The 7,695-nt window shown below is 39.8% G+C and overlaps 1 pseudogene; it reads left to right on the top strand.

The window, feature by feature from the left end:
* The first annotated feature begins 2,886 nt into the window (after positions 1-2,886).
* Positions 2,887-2,999, top strand: LOC117031393 (uncharacterized; annotated as a pseudogene).
* Positions 3,000-7,695: the final 4,696 nt, after the last annotated feature.

Here is a 7,695-nt window from a genome sequence, read left to right on the forward strand (position 1 = left end):
TTGTTTGAATATATTCTCTGTTCCCTTCTCTCTTTCTTCTCCTTCTGGTATGCCCATTATTCTTATATTGCTCTTTCTGATGGAGTTAGAAACTTCTTGTAGAGTTCTTTCATTTCTTTAAGTCTCAAGTCTCTTTCTTTTTCCATCCATTTCATTTCCAGGTTTCTATCTTCGATGCCACTGATTCTTTCCTCCGTCTGGTCAACTCTACTAAGTAAGCTGGCTATTTCATTTTTCATTTCTTCTACTGAGTTCTTAATCTCCAGAAATTCTATTTGGTTCTTTTTTAAAATTTGAATCTCTTTGGTAAAATGCTCATGTTGTTCTTTGATTATGTTTCTGAGTTCATTAAACTGCCTTTCTGTGTTTTCTTGCATCTCGTTGAGTTTTTTCAGAACTGCAATCTTGAATTCTCTGTCATTTAGGTCACATATTTCTATATCTTAAGTTCATTTTCTGGAGACTTTTCACTTTCTTTCTGAGCTGTTTTGTTGCCTTGGTTATTCATGGCAATTAATGATTTATTATTTCTCTTCCTAGACATTTATATGAGTGGGTTCTGTAACAGGTTGATAGGAAGAGGTCTTTCTTTTGTTTTCCATTACGTGTTGGTAGAATGTTTTATTTTCTCTCCAACTACAGCCTTTTTTTCTCTGTCACACTGCAGTGTTATGTTTTCTGTGCACTATTCCAGCTTCTCACACAATGGGGGGATTCCCTGGAATGCGGGCAACTCCTCTGTTAACAGTTCTCCAGGGTCATAGGGCACCGTGTATGTGTGGGGATGCAGAGAGCTTTTGAAGTTCCAAAGCTCTTCCTGAACCAGATTCAGAGCCTGTGTATTTCAGCAGTTCTCATTACTCCTTTAGGGATCCACCCAGATAGGTGGGGACAGGGGCGGGGTGGGTTGTGAGAGGTGGCCCAGAGCAATGGCAGCGACAACCACCGCAGCCAGTCCTGCTTCCACAGATACCTCCCCTTTGTTGGAGGGGAGTTGGTTGCTTCCACTAGTTGGTCTGCAAATCTGTGTCTGCGGACCACAGTTCTCAGAACAGCAAATGTTCTGTTCTTTTTATCTGACACTGCTACTGTTCCGCTTCCAGCACCAGGCAGGTGGGGGCGGGGTGGGCTCTGGGAGGGTAGGGAGGGGGAGGTTAGTCTCAGTGCCTAAGGCTTCCGTTCTCTCTGCTCGGCAGTGAGGGCTCAAACCACCGTTTTCAGCCTTCTTCCCTCAGTGTTTTTTTCCGAAGTCTCTGCCGTGAGCGTTGGCATGTTATATGCTGTCCCTTCAGCCCTGTGGGCCATAAGTGGAGCCCTAGCAGTCTGAGTTCTTCCCTCTCCCACAGCTGTGGTAGTTCTGGGATGCAGCGAGTTCGGAGCACTGAGCTAGGTCTGCATCCTGCACCCACCTGGTCCCATCACCATACTTCTCCCTTCTCTCCTGCCCCACTCGTGCAATTTGCCCACCTTCAGGTGAATTCAGTAATGAGCCTCTTCGTGTTACCTGTCTGCTGTGCAGGGAGTACTTTGTGGAGTTATAGTTGTTCAATTTGTTATAAATTCCAGGGGAAATTTCCAGAGGCTCACCTCACGCCATTTCGATGACGTCACTCCAAGCTCTTTTGATACCTGGAAACTTTGTTTTCCTTTTTCTTCTGGCTGAGATACTTTGTTCCCAGGTGGCTCCTTCTTTACCTTCAGGTCTCCACATAAATGTTACCTCCCCCCAGAAGCTTTCCTGACACTCCTAGCTGGGTTTGTATCCACTAACCTCCCCATTATCTTTTATTACTTTACCTTGTGCCATTCCTTAATAGTATTTAAGCACTTTCTGGACTTTTTTTCCTTGCTTGTTTATTGCCTATCTCTTCCATGAGGACAGGGACCATGTCTGTTTTGTTAAGCACAAGATTCCCAGCACTAAGAAGATTGTTTGGCACATAGTAATTGATCAATAAATATTTGTTAAATGCATTAATGTTTGTAAAAATGAATGAATCTTTAATATGCATGTAGAGTTGAATAAGACGCAGTTCTTGCTCTCAAGGGATGAGCCACCCAGTAGAATATAAACTCATAATTATAAATCAGAGTTATTTCTTTTATGAGAGGCAGGGTTAAATGATATGAAAATGCAGAGGTAAGCACAACCAGCCATGCCTGGGGAATATGTAGAAAACTTCACTTAAAGCTCACAAATAGATGGATAGACATGGCACAGATAGGGACTTGGTAGATTTTAATTTTTATGTGTGGTTGATTGAATTGAAACTGAAATTCATTCTTCATCTTAGCTTGAAGTCAACTTAGGTAATCACCTTATGCTGGAAATAAGAGCTGTAAATTTTATGTATCAATACTTGTAACAAAATAGTTAATTGGCTGGTATATAAAGTACATTTTCTCTCCCTCACCCTCCAAAAAAATAGTCTAAAAATTCTACTCAGTCCAATGTGCTGGTACTTTAAAGGAAAAAACAAATGCTGAAGATGTAAATTAATGAATTTAATTAAGGAAAGAATAAGGATCATGTCACATTTACTGCATCTGCTTCTTAACATATATGACAGTCATCTTAGGCTACATTATGCTGTGGTAGCAAATAATCCCAAAATCTTAGTGGCTTCCACAACACAGATTTATTTTTCACTTATATTACACGGGTGTTTGGGTCATCTTATTCCCAGACCCAAGCTCAAACAGTACCTCTTATATCAGGAACATGTTGGTCTGGAGGCACAGGGGAGAAAAAGATGGCAGAACTAAGTGAAGGCTCTTAAAAATTATGTTTGAAAGCAGCTAATGTCAGATTTCTGGTCAAGATGGCAGAGTACTAAACACTGTGCTTATCTCCTCTCATAACCACATCAAAATTACAACTAAACTAGCTTTGTGCAGTGGCAGTATCATAGTCAATGAGGTTTATCCGAGGCGCAATTATTGCTAATTGAAAACTTTTCCCAAAATTACAACTAAACTATAGAACAACCATCATTGAGAATCACCTGAAGTCTTGCTGGACCGAAGCCCTACCACTAAGGACATACAGAAGAAGACACTTTGAGACTGGTAGGAGGGGCAGAAACATGGGATGGGCTGGTCCCACACCCTCTTGTGACCATTAAAAATCAGGAGGAATATCTTGGGTGTGGCGGTCTCCTCCCCGAACAACAAGACCTAGCCCCACACCAGGCTCTCCAGCCCAGGGTTCCAGTACCAGGGAGAAAAGTCCCCATAACTTCCAGCTGTGAAAACCAGCAGAGATTGTGGCTGAGTGAGATGAGAGTGACTGGAGTCCCAGGCATTCCTTTGAAAGGGGCCACAGACGAACTCACTTGCTCTGAGGTACAGCATTGGGGCAGCAGCATGAAATGCACCTGGGACATACAGGGAAGAACTGACTTGTCTAGCTTGAGGGCAAGGGCTGAAGGACCAGTTTTCTCCCAGACAGAGGAGATGGCGGAAGCCATTGTTTCTTCTCTGAGCCCTCCCTACTCCCAGCGTACAGATGCAGGTAGAAGTTGTATCTGAGTTTCCATCAAACTAGCTAACACCATTCATTCTCCTTACCCTGGTGATTTCCTGAGACCCTGCCTGACCCAACATGTGGACCCACCCAAGCCACTTCTAGTGGCTTTTCCTACAAATGGCCTGTCTTGGATTATGCTGTGGACTTTTCTAAAATCTCACAAAGGTTCACAAAATCCAAACAAGCAGCATCTGGCTTTGGTGTACCCCATACTTATAAGCAAGCAGCTCTAAGCCTGGCACTAGGGATATCTGGCCTTGGAATGCAGCTTGGCCTCGCCAGGCACCTCTAAGCCCAGCATGGGGGTGAGGGGCAGTGGGCATCTGCAAATTGCTTTGTGGTTCATGACATGTGGCCTTGGACAAGGCACAGGTTGTGGCTGACTTGGCCTGCAGTGGGCCCCTGCCAGGAGGTCCTGGGGTTGGTGCATCTGGAGGCAAGCTTTGGACCAAGTTTAGCTGGAACATGACCTCGCCACCTTCAAGAATGACACACCCAAAGGGAAGACTGGGCAGACACCAAAGCCCTACTAAAGTGAATCATTCTCCATAGGGTCAATCCCTGACCAACAGCTTCTCCACTGTAGTCACAGCCAGTCATGACAACCAATCAGCCCAGGGGTCAACCCCTCCCATTAATGTGCATAAAGCAACCAAGGCTCAATGACAACAGGAGGGAATACACAGCCTACAGAAGGGACACACCTGGAGCATCCAGCTCTGGTGACTAGGGAGACTGCACTACTCAGCCTCACAGGACACCTATTACATAAGGCCTCTCTACTAATACTGAGAAACATAGCAGCCCTACCTAATATATAGAAACAAACACAGGGAGGCAGCCAAAAATGGGGAGACAAAGAAACATGTCCCAAATTAAAGAACAGAACAAAGTTCCAGAAAAAGAACTAAACAAAATGGAGACAAGCAATCTACTAGATGCAGAGTTCGAAACACTGGTCATAAGGATTCTAAGTGATTTCAAGGAGAACTTCACCAGGGAGATAGGAAACATGAAAATGCAGATAGAAAACATAAAAAAGAACCAGTCAGAAGTGGAGAATACAATAATTGAAATAATGAACACATTAGAGGGAATCACCAGCTGACTAGATGAAGCAGAAGATCGAACCAGCAGTTTGGAAGTTAAGGTAGCAAGAAACACCCAATCAGAATGACAAAAAGAAAAAAGAATTTTAAAAATGAGGACAGTTTAAGGAGCCTCTGGGACAACATCAAGTGTACTAATATTCACACTATAGGGGTAACAGAAGGAGAAAAGAGAGAGCAAGGAATTGAAAACATATTTGAAGAAATGATGACAGAAACCTTTCCTAACATGATGAAGGAAATAGACATACAAGCCCAAAAGCACAGACAAGATGAACCAAAAAAGGCCCACGCCAAGACACATCATAATTAAAATGCCAAAGGTTAAGACAAAGAATCTTATAAACAGCAAGAGAAAAACAGTTAGTTACTTACAAGAGAGCTCCCATAAGAGTGTCAGCTGATTTCTCAACAGAAACTTTGTGGGCCAGAGGGGATTGGCACAAAATATTAAAAGTGATGAAAACCAAGGACCTACAACCAAGATTACTCTACCCAGCAAAACTATCATTTAGAATCAAGGATGGATAAAGAGCTTTCCAGCAAGAAAAAAACTAAAGGAGTTCATTAATACCATACCAGTATTACAAGAAATCTTAGAGGCACTTCTTTAGGAAGAAGAATGAAAAAATAAATAAAACATGTGAATAATGAAATGGCAGTAACGATATATCTATCAGCAATTACTTTAAATGTAAATGGGCTAAATGTTCCAATCAAAAGACATAGGGTGGCTAAATGTATAAGAAAACAAGACCCTTACCTGTGCTGCCTACAAGAGACTCACTTCAGATTGAAAGACACACCCAGACTGAAAGTAAAGGGATGGAAAAAATATTTCATGAAAATATAAATGAAAAAAAAAAAAGCAAACCTGGGGTAGCAATACTTATACCAGACAAAACAGTCTTTAAAATAAAGGCCATAACAAGAGACAAAGAAGGACCCAGTATACTCATTTCTGGGTATTTATCCAAAGAAACCCAAAACACTACTTTGGACATGTGTTTCCAAATATATTCATTGCAGTATTGTTTACAATGGCCATGCTGTGGAGGCAGCCGGGGTGTCTGTTGATGGATGAATGAATATACAAGGGAATATTGCTCAGCTGTAGAAGGGAATGGGCTCTTGCCACCTGTGGCAGCACGGATGGACCTGAAGGGTATTATGCTGAGTGGAATATGACAGATACAATGTGATTTCGCTTATATGTGGAATCTAAAGAACAAAATATACAAACAAAACAAAAACAAACTCATAGATACAGAGAACATTTTCATGGTTACCAGATAGGAGGGGTTTGAGGGCGCGTGAAAAGGGGAAGGGATTAAGAAGTACAAATTGGTAGTTACAAAATAGTCATGGAGATGTAAAATAAAGCATAAGAAATGTAGTCAATAATATGGTAATAACAGTATAGGGCCAGGTGAGCACTAGACTAGTCAGGGGGATCACTTCTTAAATTATATAAATGTCCAACCACTACACTGTACACCTGAAATTAATATAAAATAACATTGAATGTCAACTGTAACTAAATTTTTTTAAAAAGGGAGAAAACAGGTGAAGGGAATAAGAAACTTAAACTTCTAGGTATACAACAAATAAGTCGTGGGGATGTAACGTACAGCATAGGGAATATAGTCAATAATATTATGATAGCAATGTACGATGTCAGATGGTTGCTGGACTTATCATGGTGATCACTTCTACAGGTATATAAATGTTGAATAACTGTGGTATACACCTGAAATTAATATAATATAGTATGTTAGCCATATTTTAATAAAAATATTTTTAAAAAAGAAAGTAGCTAATGACACTAACACTCACATTTCATTGGCCACTGTCAGTCACATGACTAAGACTGGCATCACTGAGTCAGAGGTGTGAAATCCCTGCAAATATTTTGCGGTAAAAATATAACCTACCATGACATATATAATTCAAGTTCATTGCTTACATTATTTCCATTACTATAAGAATGCTAAGAAATACTTATATGTGATCTAAACAGGAAATGCACTTAGAAACAATGGCTGATGCCAGTGATGGAGTAAAGACACAGAAAATATCCTAGCAAAGACACAAATTTCATGTTGTATTAACCTAATCCTGTGGAGCAAGAATGCAGAATTTCCTACAGGATTTCAGTATGTAACATATATATGAACAAAACAACAGTTACCTCTTCAAGATGAAATTAAAATAACTTTCAATTTATAAATAATAAGTACTTACCTTTACCTTCAAAACATTTAATTTTAGGGTAAAATTTGAAGCATTCTGTATGCTTCCGTGTTCTGTAAACTAGCATATATGGTACACAGAAGTTTTGAATTGACTTCAAGAATTAGAAAGTTTTCTTTGTGTGTGATAGACATATTTTTAAAAATAAATTTAAGATCGGATTCATCAGCTTCTCCATGATATCATTAACTCAAATAGATGTTTTAGAGGGGAAGCAGGGGCCCCATTTAGTTAAAGCAAATATTGAGTTCTTCAATAACAGAGAACATCTTACATATTTTCGAATTTGCAGCAGTGAATGTAGTGCCTGTGCCCAGTAAGTGCTCAATAGATGTTTCATGCTGACACTTTTCTGGAGGCTGAGTTATATCAAATTTGAAAACGCTCATTCAATTTGACTCTGGAATTCCAAGTTTAGAAATTTATCCGAAGAAAATAATTGGAGATATTCACAAAGAAAATCATTGGAGATATACAGGCTGTTTATCACAGTTCTATACACAATAGCAAACATTATTAGCAACCAAAATATCCAATAATAGAGCATTAATCACATACATTATAGTACATCACATAATGAGATATTATACATCTATGAAAAACCATATTGTCAAAGATCATTTAATTGTAAGGAAAAATAAAATATATTACATGGGAGAAAAAGCAGTTAAAAAACTAGTAGGTGCAATAAAATCTCATTTTAACAAAATGCACATATAAATGTATGCACATACACACACATGCATACGTACATATGTATCTGAGAGAGATAGCAAAAAATGAATTATTACAAGGAAAAAAACA

Source organism: Rhinolophus ferrumequinum, chromosome 11 (assembly GCF_004115265.2).
Source record: "Rhinolophus ferrumequinum isolate MPI-CBG mRhiFer1 chromosome 11, mRhiFer1_v1.p, whole genome shotgun sequence".
Taxonomy (NCBI): domain Eukaryota; kingdom Metazoa; phylum Chordata; class Mammalia; order Chiroptera; family Rhinolophidae; genus Rhinolophus; species Rhinolophus ferrumequinum.